Below are 24,120 nucleotides of genomic sequence, written 5' to 3' on the forward strand. Positions count from 1 at the left end.
AGTGCCTTTCATGTGCCATCTCTGCTTGCAGCAACCCTGTAAATCAGTATTATTCCCCATATTGCAGATAGGAGGACTGAGGCAGAAATGGCATTTCTAAGCCTACTAGTGAGTTCATGGCCGAGATGAAATTTTATTGAAGGACCTCCTGATTGGCAGTCCAATTTCTCGGCCACTCTGCTACACCATCTCTGGTTTTTAATACAAGGTGCAATCCTGGATCATGTGAAATCAGATGACTAGATATGAGCAGGTAGAGTTGTTGACCTTGCTACTGAGTCACTCACATTCATGGCTCTTGTGATCTGGTTCAAAAATAGATTCCATGCCAAGGAATGTGGCTTCCCTTCAGGATTGGGTCTTGTCCTTCTTTCAAAATACTGCTAAGCAAGTGTCTGTAAAACTAAGGGAAAAAAGTAAGCCAGTGGTCTGAGGAAGTCCTAAAGGTGAAGAGCAATCATTCTGGTGAAAAGTCTACATCACAATGGAAGGGCAAAGAGTCCGGCATCTCCTGAGGGGTGAGAGGTGTTGAAGGTTCCATACCCTCCAACACTTCTCCAATGGAAATAGAGACATCCCATTCCATAATGATAATTTTACTATTTATACCCCACACATCTGTCTGGGTTGCCCCAGCCACTTGGGGCGGCTTCCAACATATATACAGTGGTATCTCAGGTTAAGAACTTAATTCGTTCTGGAGGTCCGTTCTTAACCTGAAACTGTTCTTAACCTGAGGTACCACTTTAGCTAATGAGGCCTCCTGCTGCTGCCACTACACAATTTCTGTTCTCATCCTGAAGCAAAGTTCTTAACCCGAGGTACTATTTCTGGGTTAGCGGAATCTGTAACCTGAAGCGTCTGTAACCTGAAGCATCTGTAACCTGAAGCATCTGTAACCCGAGGTACCACTGTAAATACATAATAAAACATGAAACATTAAAAAAAATCCCTTTATAGGATTTCCTTCAGGTGGCTCGGTTGTCTGATAACTCCATACCCTTCAACATTTCTCCAATAAAAAAAAAAATAGGGACGTCCTAAGGAAAAGCAGGACATTATTGGATCAAATCAGAAACCAGGACAGCTTCTCTACATCAGGGACGTCCCTGTAAAATAGGGACACTTGGAGGGTCTGAGGTTCCTGTGAATACATGTAAATGAAATTAGTTACAGCTATTGCCATACTCTGGGAAATTTAAAAAATAACTTTGGAAAGCAAATGTCCCCTTTAAAAGGCAATTATATGCATCTTTGTCTTAAAATCATTGTTCCGCACCAAATATTCAGAGACACAATTTCATACAAATGTTGTCTCTACTGATCCTAGAAGTTTAAAAAAAGAAAAGAACAAACCCGTTTAAGTCTTACCTTGGAAGCACTGCACTTCAGAATTTTAAAGAGAAACTATCGTTTGGAGACCTTGAGCAGTAAACAAATCCTGTTTTTGCCTCGCGACTAGACATTCAGCAGTCATAACCATGACATCTTCATCTCTTGGTCATGTGGGCCTTTCTCCTGTTGTTTTTCTAAGAGGCCCACCCAATAGCACCCCTGAAAGATCATCAGGATCAATGCGTCCTGCGCATATTGGGTTCTGTTTGTTTTATAATGAGATATGAAAGAGAAGCCGCCTCGTTTCCCCTCTCCAGTTTGCCTACCAATAAAGCTACAGCGTTGCCACCAGTGAAATTTCATTTTTCATTGAAGTGTCAGAAAGCATTTAGGTCCTACTTCTGCAGGGAGCCCAATTTCCATAATGCTGCGCTACTGTTTCATTATTCTGATATCAGTTTGTTCATGTGGTTCTATTTTGTTATTTTAATTGTGATGTTTTTGTACCTTCTCGACCACCATTTGGCAAAGTGCAAAATAAATAAGAAATGGCAAACTTTAGACATGCTTTAGGCTTTTCTTGTGGCATTCCCTGACAGAAGTATGGTATGCACAAAATTACTTTGCTTCCCTGTGGGGTATTTCTAGAATATTGATGGAAATTGGAAATTCAGTGCAGAAGTTGGAATGTGATTTATTTATTTTTTTACAAGGCAGGAAGCAAGTGGCAAAGATCACCATTGTTATACAGGATTAGCAATCTGTTATATAAATGTCCTGCGGTAATCTTCACAAACAGCAGGGACCCAGGCTGAGTGAGCCTTAGCCGTTGCCTGTTACTTTACGATTACTTCCTTCCAATTTTTCAACCCAGAGTAAAGAAAGATTATGGAAGTAATAGTGCATAGTGAATCCAGTCTTGGGTGACAGTTCAGCAAAGGAAATGAAACCACAATAAAACAAAATTCAAATTCCGTAGGGGAGTTCCCATATGAGGCCGGGGGGAAGCGTGTTGGCACATAAGTATGTCCGCCTATGTATGTTATTCACCTTATTTGGGTGTTCATTCATATGATTTTAAGAATCGTGTAGAGGGGAGAAAGGGACCATGCTCACTGGCTCACCTGTTTGGTTAATCCGGACTGTGTTAGAATCACTTCTGCCATTGTAGAAGCGCTTTCTCTAGTAGTGATTTCTCCCAATCCACCTCCATCATGGAAATAGCTGCCAACCACTGCCTGTTTGGTCACCCAGCTGTTTCTATAATCAAAACCCTAGAAATTAATAAATGGTAGGGTTTTGATTATTTGGGATGTGAAGGGAGAAATCAGAATTCCTGGGCTAAGCCTATGCAAAATGACCTGGCCAAGCTAGGGCCATTAAGAAACCACTGGGGGCCAAAGAACTGTCCTTCTCCCCTTGTCCCGAAGTGTCAACAAAGACTGGGCTTTGAAAGGTTGCCAGGGCAACTTGGTGCGAGGTTTTAACAGGCTGTTCTTTGAGAAAGAAGCAGGAAGAGAAAAGACTGGGATCCATCTTGGGCAGGCTGGCTGAAGGCTGGCTGGGAGAGATGGCTTGGACACCATGGACTGCTGTGGAGGACAATGAAATGACCGTGCTGTAAGATCTGGACTCCCTCCATGCAGACTGAAGGTGAAGAAGCCATATTTCTTAAAACTATGACAGTCTCCACCGTGTCTCAATTCTCCAAAGGACCACAGGCCCTGGGTGAGTGCCTGGAACCCCCTGAGATCCTGCTGCAGCTCAACAGACAGTTGGAGTGGAACCCAACTTTTGTAACACAGCGCCCAACCACTGCATGTTTGGTCACCCAGATGTTTCTCCCTGTAATCCTGTGATCAAAAATGGAAAGAAGCGGTCATCATGCTTGTGTAGCTGTGCTTGGATTAATTCACATTTTGGTAACAAGGAATGCTGTAACATCTCTTTTATGAAAAATAACAACTTGACAATAACAATGTCCTCTACCAGGGCAAGCAGCCGGTGTCCCAGAGAGGCAAGAAACAAGCACACACCGTCCTTTCCCTAATCTCGTTGCCAGAAATGGATTGTGTTCTTGCTGAAAGGCAAAGCGGCCCTAGTGATATATTAATGATCTGTTATAAACGATGAGACCAACTAAATCCATACTTTAAAATTACAACAGAGCAAGAACAGTTGTCCTGTGATACATGTGCTCTTTCCTAAGCATTTGTTTGTTGGACAGCAATATCTTAAATCTGAACAAGGAAAATGAATAGGCAAATAATTAGACCTATAAACTGATCAACTTTGTTCTACTGTTAGAGAAACGCATATACAATGCTACCTTGGTTCTCAAATGCCTTGGTTCCCAAACGCCAAAAACCCAGAAGTAAGTGTTCTAGTTTTTGAACGTTTTGCGGAAGCCAAATGTCTGGTGCGGCTGTTGGCTATTGTTTCCGGAGTGCCTGCACCAATCAGAAGCTGCACCTTGGTTTTTGAACATTTCGGAAGTCAAACGGACTTCTGGAACAGATTAAGTTTGGCGCTTTTGTTTTTGCTATTTATTTTGCATTTTTGTTTTTGAGGCTTTTTCGGTTAATTGCTTCTTCTGGCTTTGTGGATGATAATTTTTACTATCTACAATACTGTCTTATTTATTTTATAGTATAATACATTGATGATTGCTTTCATTTTATTGGATCAAGGGTCTTGTGAGATAGTAAAATTCATGTTAAATTGCTGTTTTAGGGGTTGTTTTTAAAAGTCTGGAACGGATTAATCCGTTTTGCATTACTTTCTATGGGAAAGCATGCCTTGGTTTTAGAATGCTTTGATTTTGGAACGGATTTCTGGAATGGATAAAGTTTGAGAACCAAGGTTGCAAACAAGCCCTCGTGGCTGACTACCATCAATTCCCACCGCCCCCATTAGGAAAATGAATCCAATAACAGCATATTAAAATGCTTACTTTTTCAAAACAGCCACTAGCACAGGGGTCAGCAAACGTTTTTGGGAGGGGGCCGGTTCACCGACCCCAAGACCTAGTGGCGGGCCGGACTGCTTGCGCAGGCTCGTGTGCACTGGGTGGAGGGGGCTTCTCTCTCTCCCTCTCTCTCCCCCAGCCCCTCCTCTCCCCCTGCCTACCTCCTCCGCCACTCTGCCTGCAGTTGGGAGCTGGCGGCAGTGGCAGCGCTGTTAGGATATAGTTCCATTCCACCTTAAAAGGAGCAGGCATGGCTGGTGTATCACATGCCTGTTTACTTCCAGCTCTCACTGGGAACTTCCGTTTGTATATAGCTTTTGTATTGCTGCTGTTTTTCCTGGACACGGAGGCAAGCAGTCATGTTTTTCCTGTGGTCAGGAGCCAGTGTGGTGTAGTGGTTAAGAGCGGTAGATTCGTAATCTGGGGAACCGGGTTCGCTTCCCCACTCCTCCACATGCAGCTGCTGGGTGACCTTGAGCCAGTCACATTTCTGTGAAGTCTCTCAGCCCCACTCACCTCACAGAGTGTTTGTTGTGGGGGAGGAAGGGAAAGGAGAATGTTAGCCGCTTTGAGACTCCTTTGGGTAGTGATAAAGCGGAATATCAAATCCAAACTCTTCTTCTTCTCTTCTTCCATCTCCCTGGACGTATCCCAACAAAAGCGCCTCTCCTTTTTGGGCCAGTTTTCCCGGACACCAGGCATGGGGCCAGTAGGCGTGCCAAGCTCCAGCCCATAGCGCAGCCATGGGGAGAGGCAGGTGGTGAGGCTTCCTAGCAAAGCCCAGCCCCCTTCCTCCGCAGGGCGGGGAGAAGCCAGGAAGAGAGAAGGAGGAGAACAAATTGCGGCGATTGCAGAACCGTTTGCGGGCCAGATCCAGAGGGCAATTAGGCTGGGTCCGGCCCACGAACCTTAGTTTGCTGACCCCTGCACTAGCACAACTTGTTTGTTTTCTGCTTCCGTAACAGCTAAGTTTGTGCGGAACTCAGTGGAAAGCAATCATGATCTCTAAGCCTCTCTTGGCATTTCCCCAGGTACCGAACAGTTCACAGTAAATCAAGTTCATTGGGGGAGACCTTGTTTATTCAGAAGACTTTTGCAAACGTCTTGCAGCATTCGATACGTTCTCCTACGCTCAGGCGAGCTGAAAAACAAAGCCATTAGAACAGAAACTCGTGTGATTTCTTGGCAGCAGCTGACTGCTGTCAATATACACGGTATGCCAAGACTTGCCATATTAATAATACAAGGGGAGAAGGCAAGAAGGAGAAGAAAAATCTGATTGATTGATAAAATACCAGGTTCAATTGGCTTGTCTATCGAACAGGGAAGGCATGTGTTTCCACTTCCTAACTTCTCCGGGTAGCAAAGCAGCATGAATTCATACAAAATGTATAGCATAAGTTTTTGCATTTTTTTTTCAATTTTTTATTTTAGGTTCTGGAATGGGCACACATAGCTGGAATATTTCTCAAGTAATCTGAGCAATGCTCTTTGGGTAAAGCCACAGCCGGGCATGTTCTGCTTCCTCTCTCTCTCTCTCTCCCCCCCCCCCCCCCCCGTGAACACACTGTATTTTGAAAGCTCTTTTATGATGCACGAAAGCAGCTGTTTTGGAGCTGAAATGGCACCAGGCTTTTTAAAACGCCGTTTTAACTAGGTATGCTACAGACTACTTCCATCTGTGCTAGGCTATTTGGTGGAGCTGAGCCTTGGGAGAGATGGTGTTCGCCCACATTTTGCAATGCAGATAAACCTCAGTAGAAGATTTAGCTCTGCACCTGGCTGTAGTTTAAACAGGACTGCTTTCTTGCAAGCAACACAGCTGTGGTTGGTAGTGCCATTAAAAAGCAAGGTGTGTACCGGGATAGTAAAAAGCAAAATGTGTATTTTAGGAACATACCAGTTACCAGGGTCACATTCCTCATTACATTTTCCGGCGAGGCTTTAAGCGTTGTTGTTGTGTTTTTAAAAAATAAAATAAAAATCCCAGTGATTTTGAAATGGAGAGGGTCTTCATTGGATTTTACGAGGAAAAGGTGAGAACAGATTAATAATAATAATTTATTTAGGTGCTACTGGAAGGAATTTTTTTATTTTAATAATTTATTATTTATACCCTGCCCATCTGGCTGGGCTTCCCCAGCCACTCTGGGCGGCTTCCAACCAAATATTAAAATACAGTAATACATCAAACATTAAAAGCTTCCCTGAACAGGGCTGCCTTCAGATGTCTTCTAAAAGTTTGGTAGTTGTTGTTCCTTTTGACATCTGGTAGGAGGGCATTCCACAGGGCAGGTGCCACTACTGAGAAGGCCCTCTGCCTGGTTCCCAGTAACTTGGCTTCTCGCAGTGAGGGAACCGCTAGAAGGCCCTTAGCGCTGGACCTCAGTGTCCGGGTAGAACGACTGGGGTGGAGATGCTCCTTCAGGTATACTGGACCGAGGTATATGGTAACATAATATTAAGACCAGTGTTCAAACGTAGCCAGGCGCATTTTGCACCTGACTATTGTCCACTTGCGACCAAGTGAAGAGGCCTGGGTGCCAGGATGGCACCTGACGTCTTCAACAGCGTTCGAAACTCCCATTGTTCTGGGCACCATTTTTGCGACAGGGGATTTCATTAACACGAGCCATTTCTGAGCTCTGGGTGCAGTACTATGCCTGAGATTTCAGATTAAAACTGCAGAGTGGAAGGAAAGGAGGAGCTTTTTCTGCCTCCCCCCTTCCAGCCGCTCTCTGAAGACCGTAGAAGAGACCCTCTTAAGAATATTAAGGGGGTGACCCAAACTGTATAGAAATTTATTCATGTGTGCAGCTACAGCGGCAAGAATGCTACTTGCCCAAAAATGGAAAGAAGAGGAAGTCCCAGTAAAGGAAGAATGGATACAAAAACTGATGGAATATGTGGAAAGGAGAAACATTACCTGAAAAATAGGAAATCAAGATACCAAACTTTTTATAAAAGAATGGAAATGGTTTACTGAATATTTACAAACAATCTGTAAACAGATAAGTACATTGGCAGGGTTATTGTAATAACCTCCAGTTTCATAAGAGTATATATTTAGAGAAGATGATCAAATGAGCAAATTAAGTTAATTAGGATATGCAGAAGATATTAAAAATAAATTTAAGGAACCCCAGAGGTCAAGTTTTGAAATGTCAAAATAATTGTAAAATCAGTGAAATGTATAAACCTAGAAAGTATAAATAAAAATTGAAAGAAAGAAAGAAAGAAAGATAAGGCTATCAAGCCGTTTTGTCCCCAAATGGCAACCAGACATTCTGTTTTGGTGACTATAACCTTGGTTTCAGGAGCCATTTGGCACCTCGCTGATATATCTTGGGTTTCTAGCGCCGATTAAGCATCTTTGAAAAGGCAGTACAGTGGTACCTCGGGTTAAGTACTTAATTCGTTCTGGAGGTCCGTTCTTAACCTGAAACTGTTCTTAACCTGAAGCACCACTTTAGCTAATGGGGACCTCCCACTGCCGCTGCGCTGCCGGAGCACGATTTCTGTTCTCATTCTGAAGCAAAGTTCTTAACCTGAAGCACTATTTCTGGGTTAGCGGAGTCTGTAACCTGAAGCGTATGTAACCTGAAGCATATGTTGTAACCCGAGGTACCACTGTAGTAACTTGTGAGTTAGTGACTTTTCTTTTCTGCGCATAGCTAAGAAGCATCGGTTTTTTCACCACGTCTTTCTGTTTCTTCGTTACATTTCAGGTTTGGTCAGTCGCCTTTGGCCCCAGCGAGCCAAGTTGGAGCGTTTCACCACCGCCACCACTGTTAATCTAAAGCTCGCTGCCGAAATGACAACTGGCGTCAAAGGTATGGCCTCCGCCGCAAGTAGCAGAAAGGTGTTTTCCGATGCTCCAGTGAGAACGCTTGAGGGGAAGGGGGTTGTCTTTGTCCGTCCTTCCGTTGGCGCTTTGGGGAGGTGAGACGAGCCCCTTTGCCACTCGGATGACGCAGGTGGTGGCATGCTAGCCTATACATTCCCTTTGCTGCAGGAACATGGAGTGATCAGGCTGAGAGCATGGGGAACTGTGACGCAGGTGTGTTTAGCAGCCCCTTGTGCAGAACATATGGATGTGCCGTTTGCATGAGTGTAGGCCCTCTGGAACCCATCAAAATGAGGATTGTGCTCAGGCTTTCTACCGACCATTCAGATGGCCGAAAAGAAGCTGCGGATGCCTCGTCGCGCCAGTTGAGCTCAGCACGGGGACGGTGCAAGTGGGTGGCGGGGTCCGTGGGCCAGATTTACGAGCCTGGTGGGCCGCATCCGGCCCCCGGGTCGTAGTTTGCCGACCCCTGGTCATTGTTCTTCCCTTAATTCTTCCAGAGGTGGTTGTAATGCTCCTCTTGAAGAAACTTCTCTTGAACTCTCATTATTTCTCTGCCTATCGTCTAGTAGCAAATCTCCGTTTGGGGGCAAGATGCTTGAGCAACTGTACTGAAAAGCTTCAGGTGCAATACTGATTTTCTGGGCCCATTTCATTGTGGCTTCCAACCTGGTTATGGAATGGAAATCCCTTTGATTGTCCCCGATGACTGATCAGATGTGTGATGGGGAGTGCATCCCTGATTATTCTATTGGATCTCATGACTGAAAGTAAATTGGAAACACTGTTTCTCAAAAGATCTGCAAGTTGGTTCCAGAAGGTGATATTGCCAGATTGGAATAGGGTATCATAGTACTTGTTTTATGGTATCCCACAGAGTTCTGTTCTGTCCCCATGTTACTCCAAGCACAATTCAAAATGTTGGTGCTGACCTTTAAAGCCCTAAATGGCCTTGGCCCAGTATACCTGAAGGAGCGTCTCCACCCCCATCATTCTGCCCGGACTCTGAGGTCCAGCTCTGAGGGCCTTCTGGAGGTTCCCTCACTGTGAGAAGTGAGGTTACAGGGAACCAGGCAGAGGGCCTTCTTGGTAGTGGCACCCGCCCTGTGGAACGCCCTCCCATCAGATGTCAAGGAAACAAACAACAATCTGACTTTTAGAAGATAGGCAGGCCTGTTTAGGGAAGTTTTTAATGTTTGATGTTTGATGATGTTTTTAATATTCTGTTGGGAGCCGCCCAGACTGGCTGGGGAAACCCAGCCAGATGGGTGGGGTATAAATGTAATATTATTATTATTATTATTGTTATTATTGTTGTTGTTATATTGCATTATGGGAATGGTCATCTGAAGTTGGGTGCTATCAATAAGTGGAAGACACCCAACTCTGCTTCTTCCTTTCATTGGAACCTGGTGTGACTGTAAATAAATAACAGGTAGATGGAGTCAGTAGTAGGCTGGATGTGGGTTAGTATACAGATTAATACAGACAAGACCGATGTGCTGTTGGTCATTCACTTGTCAGCTGAGGGAAAGGATATTCAACCTGTCCTGAATGGGATTGTGTTCCCTCCTAAGGATCAGGTCTGCAGCTTGGGTGTGATTTTAAATCCCTGATTGCTGATACGTGCACAGGTGGCATTCATAGCTCATATTGCCTTTCATCGGTTCTGGCATGTACGCCAGCTGCACCACTCCTTGGAGAGCTATACTCCGGTCACAGTTATTCCATCTCCGATGACATCCTATGGAATAGGGCATAAATTGGTTAGGGTTCACATGAATGTCCTCACTTCTTAATTCCAGCTTCCTAAACATAAACTAAAATGCATCAATCCTTTGAAACTTGCACTTCTCTGCATTTTGCAATGTAGTTTGCCCAGCAAAGTAGGGACCAAAATGTATGTTTGGGGAAAGTGTGTACACAAATGTGTATATTAGTGAAAGCAATGTGTAGAAAATTAATTATATCACAGGAAAACGGCTTGCAAAAATGTGTATATCGGGCAACAATGTGTACAAAAATGTATGAAAGAGGAGTAAGGTGCATGAAAATGCTTATCAGGTTTTGGATAGATGTTGCTATATAAAAATTGCAAATTGGTGCAGAAATGGGGTGAACTGGATATAAGATTGGAGAAATGAGAAACCAGGATTGCTGGATTGCTCCATCCCTGTGCGTCACTCATGGAGCTGCTTTTAAAAAGCTTTTTGCAACTATAGCTGGCACATTTGGGCTGACCACTGAGAACGTTTTACACCAGTGCCTAAATGATCTGCACTGTCTGCTAGTTTGCTGCTAGGTGGAATCCAAAGTGCTAGTCTTGGAATTCCCATCATCCCTGACCACTGGTCTTGTTAGCTAGGGATGATGGGAGTTGTAGTTCAAAAAATAGCTGGAGACCCAAGGTTGGGAAACACTGGTTTAGAGCTTTAAAGGCTATCTATAGGGACACGGGTGGCGCTGTGGTCTAAACCACTGAGCCTAGGGCTTGCTGATCAGAAGGTCGGCGGTTCAAATCCCCGCGATGGGGTGAGCTCCCATTGCTCAGTCCCAGCTCCTGCCAACCTAGCAGTTTGAAAGCACGCCAAAAAGTGCAATTAGATAAATAGGTACCACTCCAGCGGGAAGGTAAACAGCGTTTTCATGCATTGCTCTGGTTTCACCAGAAGTGGCTTAGTCGTGCTGGCCACATGACCCGGAAAACCTGTCTGTGGACAAACGCCGGCTCCCTTGGCCAGTAAAGCGAGATGAGCGCTGCAACCCCAGAATCGTTCATGACTGGACTTAACGGTCAGGGGTCCTTTACCTTTACTTTTACCTTGAATCTGTCCGTCAATTATAGTTTTTATCAGAAGCTCCTCTTAAGATTATTATAGCAAACATTAGAGCAAGGGATATTTTTGCTATTAAATTCTATAAAATATTAAGGATTCGTTGTATTCAGTCTTGATTTAGAGCAGGCCCAATTAAGGCATGATTGGCCTCCATATTTGGTCAAGCCCTCATCCACTTGCCCTATATCAGGTGTGGGTTGGGTCAAGTAATGGCTAAGACAAAAAAGGGGTTTGCAGGCTGTTTGTGGTCCTTTGTAAGTCTTGAAGATTTGTAGTGCTTGAAGAGAGTGGTGTAGTTAAAGAGGAGTGGAAACCTCTTATAAAATACTTAAAAAGTGATCGTAAACATACTAAAACACAAGTAGGATTTGAATAACGAACAGCCGTGAACTATGTCTTTTATAATAATATGGAGATGATAGGGTGCAAAATGAGTCATAATATGCAGCAATGTTAGAAATTACTCCACTCCACAGAGGAGTGGAGGGGAAGTCAAATGTTAGTTGAAAATTATGGAGGAATTTAAAGATGTATGTGTGTTAAGCTTGTAACCTTTTGAAAATCAGTATTCTCAGAAGCCCCAATGATCAGCTGATTGTCACGGCTTCAAAGCAGTGCACAGGGCTCTAATAATCAGGGTTGCAGGAGACCCTGTGCAAAGTTTTGAACCTCTCAGGGGCAAAAATGGGTCACCTGACCAGTGGCGTAGCATGGGGGGTGCAGGGGGGCCGGCCGCACCGGGCACAACATCTGGGGGTTAGGGGGCGCAAATCCACGGGTTAGGGGGTGCAAATCCACGGGTTAGGGGGCACAAATTACTTGCCTTGCCCCGGGTGCTGACAACCCACGCTACGCCACTGCACCTGACATCATCATGTCAGGTGACTGACAGGCAGGCAGCCCCACCCACCTGGCAGAGGTGGCCAGCAGTCCCCTGCTTTACAGTGTCATTAGTATATTTTAACATTTATATTAATACCAGAGGTGTACATGGCATTTCACAGAAGATCGTAGTTGAAAAGAAGCTTACAATTTAAATGTTGACGAGACAGAATGATGAGACCAAGGCAAGGGCAGCTAGGGAAGAATGCAAGCAATTTTGGAAAGATGGAACACTCTTATTAAATGGTTCCCCTCACACAAATACGTTTAGGATCACAGAGTGTGGCTTTGTATCATAACAGACAGAAGAATATAAAAGAACCACACAAAGAAGGCAGTGCTTTTCAGAACCAGTGGTGGGCAGATATAAAATAAAGATTTAGTGTTTCAGATTTGAGATTTTTAAAAGCTCCGACAATCCTATAGAGCTGAACAAGGAAATCAGTCATCTCAAACACGAGACGGGAAATGTCATGGTAAGCCGAACTGATGCATTTTCCACCAGCCTGACACTCCTCTTTGTACATTGATGCCATCTGAAAGAGTTTCTAAACTATCTGAATTCATACCAGAGAATGAGCGGGAACCCTCTTTCCCCCAATTCGGATAATGCCCTTTTTCATTCGGGAAAAGGTAACTGAAGTATTTGGGCTTGTCTGCTGCTGTGATCTTAGAACCATGCGAGACATCAATGTCTGTGCTGTAATAAAGAAGCAATTGCTGTGGTGTAGCAGGAATGTGAAATAAGCTTGTTGCCGGTGGGGGGGGGGGAGGAGAAGGGCTGAAAACACATGAGCGAGCAGCGTCTCCTTCTGCAGAGGAAAATGAGAAGGATGCCAAAGACCTCGGTTTTAAAGCCAGCTTCCATAAACGTCAAGATTTAGAAGTTCACGTGGCCACCCGTTTGCTGTGATTCTTCCACAGGAAGGGACTTCATCTGCTTCCTAATAACCCACAAGTTATTTTCTGAAAATGGCAAACCATCTTCTTTTAACCACTTTGTTGTGTATATTTATTTGCAAACTATGTACAGTGGTACCTCGGGTTACAGACACTTCAGGTTACAGATGCTTCAGGTTACAGAAAGCGCTAACACAGAAATAGTATCTCAGGTTAAGAACTTTGCTTCAGGATGAGAACAGAAATTGTGCAGCAGCGGCACAGCAGCAGCAGGAGGCCCCATTAGCTAAAGTGGTGCTTTAGGTTAAGAACAGTTTCAGGTTAAGAACGGACCTCCAGAACGAATTAAGTTCCTAACCAGAGGTATCACTGTATTCCACTTTTCCCGTAAATTGTTCTCATATTAAAGCCCAGAGGCTGCCCTGTATACTTGAAGGAATGTCTCCACCCCCATCATTCAGCCTGGACACTGAGGTCCAGCTCCGAGGGCCTTCTGGCAGTTCCCTCCCTGCAAGAAGTGAAGTTACAGGAGACCAGGCAGAGGGTCTTCTTGGTAGTGGCACCCGCCCTGTGGGACACCCTCCCACCAGATGTCAAGGAAAAAACCAACTCTCTGACTTTCAGAAGACATCTGAAGGCAGCCCTGTTTGGGGAAGTTTTTAATGTTTGATCTTTTATCGTGTCTTTAATATTCTGCTGGGAGCCGCCCAGAGTGGCTGGGGCAACCCAGTCAGATGGGCGCCATATAAATAATAACGTTATTATTATAATAGAATTATAATCAGTGGGGACCACTCCCCTCTCAATTTTTCTGGAATTAATAAAATTGTCAAAATTGTCATAGATGGGAGGGGGGATTTAACCATGCTATTTTCATTAATTCAGTGTTAAGATACCAGATTTTTATTCTGGTACTGAACAGAATATGCACATATGTCCTAAGAGCGTATTGACATGAAAACTGTGTTGCCATTTCCGGCACAAAGGACATGATAGACTTCCTTAATAATATGCCAGCTCTTTCCTATGTTGGTGCCATCTTGCACCATGGGCACCCATAGTGTGGGACACATCTGCTTCTACTTCCTTTTCAGCTATTGTTAAGGGTATTTGATCTTCTGGGTGTTATTAGATTGTGTATCTCCTAATACAGTCTTTCAAAGTTACACAGTAGATTGATGCTTTTCTCTCAGACAGATGGAACCATCATCTGCCCACCCCCATCCAATCTCTCAATGAGTTGCCAAAAATCCATTCACATCTTCTAGTTTGTAAAAGTTTGCACTATACACATACTGAGGTCTAGCCCCCTTTCTGTTGGGATTTTATAGCACAGTAATAACCCACCAATAGCTGTTTTGGGGAAACCAAGTTTGGGCAAAATGGAAAGTGGCTCAACGCATATGCAAGATCAGCCCAACATAGGATATTTTCATATGAAAGAGAGAAAAAGAGGGAGAATAAAGGAGCTTTAAAATAATTTAGGCACATACGTGACCTGCTGGATTGGGCCAAAGTCCCATCTAATCTAACTTCCTCTTCTCACAATGGCAACTGAATGCAGAGCCTCCAAGTGTCCCCATTTTCCAGAGACAGACCCAGATGTACAGAAACCATCCTGGTTTCTGATTTGACCCAGGAATGGCCCACTTTTCCTTAGGACATCCCTATTTTCATGGGAGAAATGTTGGAGGATATGGAGTTATGCAGCCCACGAGCCAAGGAGATAAGCAACTGTACACCCTTTAGAATAATTTTTTTTAATAGGTAAGTTTTTTAACGTTTATGTTTTATTATGTTTTTATATATGCTGCAAGTCATCCAGAATGTCTGGGGAAACCCAGTGAGATGGGAGGTGTATAAATAATAACATCATTATTATTATTATTATTATTATTAACCCTATTTTTATCAGATTAATGTTGGAGGGTACACAGCTGTGAATGAGAAGCCTGCCTGTAGATGGCACATAGCATGGACTGACTTTAGAAATATGTGCATCTGAAACTTAAATCTTCTTGATTTTCACACTGGGAAATTAGTCTGGATGTCTTCACCTGAGGGGTTCCTTACAGCCCCATGATTCTTGATTGTGAAACAGACGTTTGATCAGAAGAGGATAAATGAAACCAGGAGGAGTGGTGGAGATTATCTTGACTTGATAGCTCTGGCAAGAGTGGCCAACTACCTGCTTTTGTTAAGGTGATTTGTCTCAATGGATGGTTTCTCCCTGATAGGACAGATCCATTTGGGAATCTAGGCTTATCCTCCCGTCCCAAGGAGCCTTGCCTGAGAGATAAAGAGGGCAACAGTCTAGCAGTCTTGTGTGAAGGGAACACAGAAGCCTGCCACACTGTGAGAACCCAGTGTTGATGCACTTTTGAAACCTTATGTGGGTTAGCAAAAGGTAAAGGACCCCTGGGTGGTTAAGTCCAGTCAAAAGCGATTATGGAGTTGTGGTGCTCATCTCCCTTTCAGGCCGAGGGACCCGGTGTTTGTCTACAGACAGCTTTCTGGGTCATATGGCCAGCATGACTAAACTGCTTCTGGCACAACAGAACACCGTGATGGAAACCAGAGCACACAGAAACGCTGTTTACCTTCCCGCCGGAGCGGTACCTATTTATCTACTTGCACTGGTGTTCTTTCGAACTGTTAGGTTGGCAGGAGCTGGGATAGAGCAATGGGAGCTCACCCCGTAATGCAGATTTGAACTATTGACCTTGTGATCGACAAGCCCAAGAGGCTCAGTGGTTTAGACCAAAGCACCACCTGCATCCCAAATAAACAAGCACACAATCACTGATAGGTCCCCCCACCATTGTGAGGCTCAAAGCAATGAAGATGATGCCTCCCCAGCTGTTGCCATTGGCTGTGGGTTTCTTGTGATGTCACAAAAGCACTTGGCAACTCAGTAGAGATAAAGCCAGACCAAGGGGAAAGCCCCATTCTATTTCCAGCAGGACACACCTGGCAATGGATGTGACATTCAGCACTGCCCAGGTTTCTTCCACTTGGAGGAGGCAAACTGGTGAATGGAAGGAGGCAATCCTGTGGCAGTGGGATGCTAGGGAGTGATAATAAGGCAAGTTTGCTTGCTTGAAGGCTGCTGGCATCTGTGGTTGGAAGCTGGAGGACATCTCATGATGGACCTAACAGTAGCTTCTGGCACAATGGGACACCGTGACAGAAGCCAGAGCACACGGAAACACAGTTTACCTTCCTGCTGCAGCGGTACCTATTTATCTACTTGCACCAGTGTGCTTTCAAACTGCTAGGTTGCCAGGAGCTGGGACAGAGCAATGGGAGCTCAGCCAGTCACAGAGATTCAAACTGCCAACCTTCTGATTGGCAAGCCCAAGAGGCTCAGTGGTTTAGGCCACAGCGCCACCTGTGTCCCTTATGTGAGAGCAGAATCTGTTTGAGTGTTGATACTATGATTCCCCTCCCACCCCCATAATTTGTTTGGTCTGCTTTCATAAATAAAGCATCATCACAGAAACCCCATAGGTCTCCAGTAACTTTGTTCAAAGGAAGCAAACCCCATGGCGTGAGGCGTACCCACTGAAACCTCTTGCCACTCGGAGACTGTGGTGCATGCTATATCATCAGACATGTTTAACTCGACTAAAAGAGCATGCTGGTATTTATTTCAGAGTTGCTGCTCTGTGTGCTGTTTTGGTAAGAGTGGTTTTCACTGAGGAAAATAAAATATCAAGCCTTTATTCCCCATGCAAAAGGAAACTTACTTGCAAATCAGCTATGCTTGATAAAAGACACAGTTTCTATTTAGGTCCTTGGCAATCTCAATTTTTTAAGATGTAGGCAACGCAAGTCCAACAGGATGAACTATCTAAGTTTATCTTTAAGCGTAATGATATTGTAGTGCTTGCTTCTAAGAATGGGGGTGCTGAAAGCACAGCTTAGCATTCATAAGGCACTTTCTCTGTGTTATAATCTTTACCCCTCTCATCTTTGCAACAAAGCTGGGAGGTAAGCTTTAATATTGGAATTAATAATTATGATCGCCACCAAAAACTTACTAGAACGGCTGCTTCCATTCTGTGAACTGTTGATCATAGAATAAATTTTCCCCCAGCATCGCTTTTTAATAATAAATGAGTAATCTGATTTATTTATTTACTGGGTTTTTCTCCCTCGCCGCCACAAAGTTTTAAAATGCCATACAAATGCTTCCTATCAACAGCCTGATAGGCCTTGGTTGGGCTAACTCTGCTGCATGAATCAGTCTTGATCAGCGCACAACATGGATCTTGCCTTTGGGCATTTATTTTCATTTATTTTTAAAATAATGTCTATATACCAGGTTTATCTGCCAATGATCTCAAGGTGGTGTGCATGAGGCAGGTTAAGTGAGCTTCCTGGCGGAGTGGAGATTTGAACCCTACTCTCCCGTGTCCTAGTCTAATGCTCTAAGCATGGGTGCTGAAAGAACGCATGCACTTCCTTTCCCTCTGCCATACATTGGACTACTGCAATGTGCTGTTCTACGTGGGGCTACCTTTGAAGGTGACCTGGAAACTACAACTAATCCAGAATGCAGCAGCTAGACTGGAGACTGGGGGCGGCTGCCAAGACCATATAACATTGGTCCTGAAAGACCTACACTGGCTCCCAGTATGTTTCCAAGCACAATTCATAGTGTTGGTGCTGACATTAAAAGCCCTAAACCAGGCATAGGCAAACTTGGCCCTCCAGATGTTTTGGGACTACAACTCCCATCATCCCTAGCTAACAGGACCAGTGGTCAGGGACGATCATAAATTGTTGTTGTTCTTGTTCTTCTTCTTCTTCTTCATGTTGTTGTTAAGAATGCTATACAGTCATACCTCGGGTTGAATGTGCTTTGGGTTGAGCGCGTTCGAGTTGCGCTCCGCAGCAACCCGGAAGTAATGGAGCACGCTGGCACGCTGGCATGCGCAGACGCTCAAAATGACATCATGCGCATGCACGGAAGCAGCAAAACGCGACACGCGCAGACGTGCCGTCGCGTCTTATGTTCTGTTCGGGATGCGAACAGGGCTCCAGAACGGATCCCGTTTGCATCCCGAGGTACCACTGTATATGCATTCCAACCTCTTGGGACTGTAACGCTCCCACATGCAATGGGCCCTGCACAAGGGAAAGATAAGTAGTGGTGGCTGAACTCTTTTAGAGAAATTGTAATCTGCTGCTAATGATTGAGAAATTCCCAATTATGCAGTTGGTCAGAAACCCCGGTGTTTCTTGGAGAGCAGTTTGAAATCTGCTAATCAATCATGAAAATACGTAAGGATTTCTGTGCTTTGTTATGGATTAGTAGCAAGCTCCAAATCTCGTAGATGAGATGCGTTTGTTCCAGGGCACTCCTGGAGGAGAGCATCTGCCTTCCGAGGCCACTTCCCATGCTTTTGTTTGCGCACTGAACCAACAGCGTGGGAAGCTGCCATGTGGATGGGCCCTGAGATAACCATATGCCATAGAAAACTGTGCAGCACTTTGTTGCATAAACACTGGGTATTTATTGACGAGGCTTGAGTCGGCTTGGCAGCAACTGCAAACACCATCGTGCAAAATGACACCTGGGCTGTCAGGATCCCTGTTCCCCGTTGGTGAGGAGTACCACATTCTTAGAATTATTCATTTGGTTATTATTATTATTATTTTTATATATTGTATTCCACCCATCTAACTGGGTTGCCCCAGCCACTCTGGGTGGCTTTCAACTAGTGCTTTCCCCCCCTTTTTTCTTTTATTGTTGTTAGCCGCTCTGAGCCCAGCTTTGGCTGAGGAGGGCGGGATATAAATAAAATTCTACTATTATTTATTAGTATTATTATTATTAGAAAAAGAGGTGCTGGAACTCACCGTGAAGTACAATAAAAGCCACACATTTTAACAACAACAAAAGAGGTGCCAGAATTTTGTACCCTTGGGTACCCCCTGAAAAAAAAGGCATTGCTTCAAATGCATATAAAAAAATAAGAAAACATTTTGGAGGATTGCATCTGGGGAGAATAAATTTGTTTGGCAATCTTCCCCTTTTTTGTGTGGGTAATAAACTGTGAACAGAAGGAATGAAAGAGTCGGCTTTCTGTGACTTGCAAGGTTCTGCAGTAAGCTAAGAAGCAGGGAGGAACCCCACGCCAGGTATTTGTGTATCGATAAATGCACACACCAAAATTGAAAAGGCCGTTTGAAAAGCTTGCAGAACACATTGCCATTTATCACGAGAGAGTGGGCCCTCTCTTCCGCCTCTAATTCCGTGTTTGCTGGTGCTACTTTGAATCTTTGAAACCATCCCCTCATGCTAGATTAAGCACTTGGATCGGTGCCCAAAATGCCTGGGGTTATTTGGATGCGTCGATGGAAGCATGCAGCGATGATTGAATTTGAATCTGTTATTGGAGCAAGTATTCCTTCATTTGCCAAACAGCAGAAATAACCTAAGCTTATGAACACAGGGTACCCTGCACAGATGGCTGTGGAGCTGTTGCAGTTAAGAGGCTGTTACTAGGCTTCCTCCCCCCCCCCCGCTCCACGCCCCCCACCCCCACCCTTAAGAGAGTTACATGCAATACATGCGTTGCCATCTGAATGCTTCTGAATGCGTATTCTCTCTCTTTTCCTTTCAAAGAAGTTTTCCGGGCATATTTTACCTGACATGAAGCTTACCAGGGCAAGGGCCTTTTTGAAGTTTAGATCCGAAGTCCATCATCTTACTCAAGGCCAGGGCTGATGACCTAGTATTCCCTCCCCCTCCCCCTCCCCCAATTCTTTTAAAGAAACTGTGGTGTGGGGTGAGTTCCTCCCGAAAACAGCAGGGCATCACACATGTTTGGAAGAAGGATGCTACAGGAGGGTTTTGAGCCCAGGAGCTTCTTCCTTTTGCTTAAATGAGAAAGGAATAGATTGGTCTGCGGAGTGCTCTGCCCTTGAGGGTTTTGCTCCCTGCTGCCGCAAACAGAGGCATAGCTCTTTCTGCCTTGCTGTCTCGCTTCATTCTCTCTGGTGCCAGACAAGGGTTTGGAGGGTGGGGGGAAAGGAGTTGTAAGCACATTATGGGGCAGCGTGATTGGTCTCTTGGGAAGATGCCAGATTCTCAGCTCTCCAGCATCTTTTCCCCACCCCTAGTTCATGCAGAGAGCAGCACTGATGTATTTTTTAAAAGAAATCTGGAGACGTCCCAGCAATCTGTCTCCAGCGATGAGGATAAAACTGAATGACCGCGTAATAAAGCAGAGCTCACCTTTATGCTCACCTGGACTATGAGGTTGTTGCTTTTACTTGAAACAAATAACTGAGACTGGAAATGCTGCTTTTCTGGGAGACTGACACTGGAGAATGACCATGTCTCCACAGAGCACCGCTTTGGCAAGGTGAAGTAAGGATAGTGCAAATGTAGCCAAGAAGCTCAAATCATAAAGGTAAAAAAAGGGTAAAGGACCCTCAGATGGTTAAGTCCAGTCAAAGGAGACTATGGGGTTGCGGCGCTCATCTCGCTTTCAGGCCGAGGGAGCTGGCGTTTGTCCACAGACAGCTTTTTGGGTCATGTGGCCACCATGACTAAACTGTTTCTGGTGCAACAGGACACTGTGATGAGTGCCAGAGTGCATAGAAATGCCATTTACCTTCCTGCCACAGCAGTACCTATTTATCTACTTGTACTGGTGTGCTTTCGAACTGCTAAATCAAATATATGACTTGACACTCTTCTTTGGAAATTAAACCAATGTCCAGACTTTAACATTCCAAAACTTTACTTGCAGAAACTTATAGATGAATTAGAACATAATATTTACATGCTTGTCCAAGCATGGGCTTAGAGTCTCTTCTTCTTACTTCCAAACAACACTATTTTCCTCTCTTTCCAGAGCTCAGCACTTTCAGCCTTCTGTATCTCAATTAGGCCATGCCTTGCAGCTCCTATGAGAGATTTCCACTTTCTCCTTCTCCTGCAATTTTGCTCTCTCTCTCTCTCTTTCAAGCAGAGAAGAAGCACTGCGACACTCTACTCAACTTAGCAGTGTCCACAGTGGAGTCTAAAACACAGTCACCTTGCATCACATAAAATCACTGGTTATCTTCCATGTGTCCAATGTTAGCCAATCACATGAGAACTACTAGAATACTCTCTAGAATTCAGTTACCAAACAGTCAAATCTAAACCCATAGTAAAGCATGCAATCATTTACAATTTCAGTGAATTAAATTACCGTATTTTTCGCTCTATAACACGCACCCGACCATAACACGCACATAGTTTTTAGAGGAGGAAAACAAGAAAAAAAATATTATAAATGAAACAGTGGACGTATGATTTTGTGGTTCATTCTGTGGCCACAGACATGTGATCTGACGGTGAGTTTGGGGTAGCCCAATGCAAAAATCCCGAGGATCCATGTGGATCCATTCTTTGTAACCACGTTTTTGCACCACTGCGGCCCCAGGCAACAGTGGGTGCGTGATTTTTTTGGTGCAAGCTGTAGCCATGGACATGCTATGTGATCTGATGGTGAATTTGGGGTGACCCAGTGCAAAAATCCTGAGGATCCATGTGGATCCGTGCTTTGTAACCACGTTTTAAGTGGGGAGAGAAGGAAAAGCACTCAAGGGACAAGGAACACACGTGGGGTGGGTGGAGAAGGATGCTGTTAATAATGCAAAAAAGGGATATAAGAGGAGAAGGCTCCTCTCCTCTCCCGCTTTGCTCCTTTAAAGCAAGCAGGCTCTCTGTCCCTCTCTCCTCCCCATTCAGCGGCTCTTCTCCCACTTTGCTGTTTCAAAGCGAGCCACGGAGGAGGGAAGGAAGGGAAACCATGGATCCTCTATGCAGCTCACAACTGCAGCAGATCCCCCGCCATCTGTAGGCATTCGCTCCATAACACGCACAGTCATTTCCCCTTACTTTCTAGGAGGGAAAAAGTGAGTGTTATGGTGCAAAAAATACAGTACTATATTTAAGAGAGCTGAACACTGAAAATGTGGTGGTATGTATATCACCTTGGCTATGAACTCCTTTGATGGCAATCCACTTGAGGGAGGCCTTACAGCTGTCTAGTTCATTCATTCGTTCATTCATTATTGCATAAGTATCCAATTTTTCTTCATGCAGCTCAAGGTATGGTTCTCCTGCTCCCCATTTTATCCTCACAACAACCATGTGAGGTAGGTTAGCCTGAGAGATAGTGACTGGCCCACAGTCACCCAGCGAGCCTCTTCGCTGAGTGGGGATTTGAACCTGGTTTCCCAAGTCCCTAGTCCAGAATTCTATCCATGACATCACACTGGCTCTCAAACTTTTAAGACTTTTAAGTCTCAGACTTATCACCCTCTTCCATGCAATGCTTGTTCAAACTCGGACAGTGGCGTAGCGTGGGGGGTGCAGGGGGGACCAGCCACACCGGGCGCAACATCTGGGGGTTAGGGTTAGGGGGCGCAAATCCACGGGTTAGGGGGCGCAAATTACTTGCCTTGCCCCGGGTGCTGACAACCCACGCTACGCCACTGAACTCGGATCAAACTATAGTGGAGAGACATCTTGTTCCCAAGTAATGGAAGAGGGGACCAGTGCCATCTTCTTAAATATACACTGATTTTTCTCTGATCCTAAGATTAGGCCCTGCCCCCACCAAATAAAGATTTCCCCTGCCCCCACCAAATATCCCAGATTATTTTTGAAGTTGCTAGGAATGGTGGGTGAAAATTGCAAAGCATTCGTATTTCTCTGAATTGTTTCCCTTCGAAATGAACAAGGGCAGGGGGCGGCAAGGTTTGCCTCGCCTGGGCCGGTTCACTCCAGTGGAGATCCTTCCATGGGCCGGCGATTTCCGGCGTCTGCGTCTGTGCAGACACGATTTCTGGTGCCACAGAAACAAGTCCCCGCACCGTGCTGGTTTAGTGCAGTGCGCAGGGACTCGCTGAGCGCGCGGCTCAGTTCAGGGGCAGCTCGTGGGCTGGTTAAATGACTCCCGTGGGCCACTTGTGGCCCATGGGCTTAGGTTGCCAATCCTTGAACATGGGTGTGCTCCACATCCATTTCTTGGAAATTTGTGTGTGTGCTTGAAGAGTCAATGTAGCTCTTCATATCCTTTCACAATTGTTTGGGTGCATGTGTATATTTTGAAATCTAGTATCTAATTGGAGCACAGAGTATCAAGAGAGAATACAGCCCCAAAGTTGTTGCAGTGGGAGATTCCAGTAGCGCTGGCAATTTTTAGTTGGCTTATGTTACTGTTTTTAAAGACCTCCATGTGTCTCATGGCATGGCAGAGGAGTGCTCTAAAGAAGATTAAAATTTGAATGGAAATGGAAATAAAATTTGACCCAAGTGTGGGCAGGATTGTGGGGAGGGGGAGGCTATGAAGTGCTTTTTTCTGGGGGGACGCATACCCCTACATATTTTGTGAATCTAATGAGAGAAGAAACTGGATTTTTTTAAAAAAAGTTTCTTCTCTAGCACAGTGAATCGTCAGTTCCATTGCTACCCCCGATGGTGGCCTCATTTCCTTTCCCAGTTTTTCCTGAGTCTCAGACAGAAGCGAGCATTTAATGTGTGAAGCAGTGTGGAATGTGGATGTGTGGTGTTTTACTGATGAAAGTTTGGCCTCACTGAGGGGCAGTATTTCAATATGAGTAGGAAAATTACTAACTATTCGTCATCAGAGGAATCAGGAAGATGTTAGTGCACACAGCCTCATGCCAATGTGGAAGTTACTGTGAGCTATCAGCTGTGTAATATGAGGTAATAATGCTTGTTCTTTGTACTTGTGTCCATTTACTGTATTTAATTTTGTCTGTTTGAACTATAAATTGGTGATTTTCTTGAGTCAAAATGAGAGTACCCCTAAACATTTTTTTTTAGAAAGAAAGCACTGAGGATATGTATCACTATTTGGCATAGTCCAACAGGGACTTCTGAAGATCATACAGTGGTACCTTGGATTACAAATGCTTCAGGTTACAAACGCTTTGGGTTACAAACCTGGAAGTAGTTGCTCTGGGTTGCGAACTTTGCCCCAGGATGAGAATGGAAATTGCACGGCGGCAGCGGGAGGCCACATTAGCAAAAGCTCACCTCAGGTTAAGAAAGGTTTCAGGTTAAGAACAGACCTCCAGAACGAATTAAGTTTCAGGTTTCAGGTTAAGAACAGACCTCCAGAACGAATTAAGTTCGTAACTGGAGGTACCACTGTATAACCTTATATAACAACAACAACAACTTACTATTTATACCCCACCCATCTGGCTGAGTTTCCCCAACCACTCTGGGTGGCTCCCAACAGAAAATAATAATAATAGTAATAATAGTAATAATAGTAATAATAATAATAATAATAATAATAATAATA

General features: G+C 44.6%; 1 protein-coding gene across 1 annotated transcript in view; it reads left to right on the top strand.

Moving 5' to 3' along the window:
• MARCHF3 (membrane associated ring-CH-type finger 3) overlaps positions 1 to 24,120 on the top strand; it is a 176,291-nt gene that overhangs the window by 13,555 nt on the left and 138,616 nt on the right. The window contains exon 2 of the mRNA XM_083464642.1: positions 8,032 to 8,136. The gene's annotated coding sequence lies outside the window, so the exon portion shown is untranslated. The remainder of the gene's footprint in view (positions 1 to 8,031; positions 8,137 to 24,120) is intronic.

The sequence above is a fragment of the Podarcis liolepis genome (genome assembly GCF_965112155.1).
Source record: "Podarcis liolepis genome assembly, chromosome: 11".
Lineage (NCBI taxonomy): Eukaryota > Metazoa > Chordata > Lepidosauria > Squamata > Lacertidae > Podarcis > Podarcis liolepis.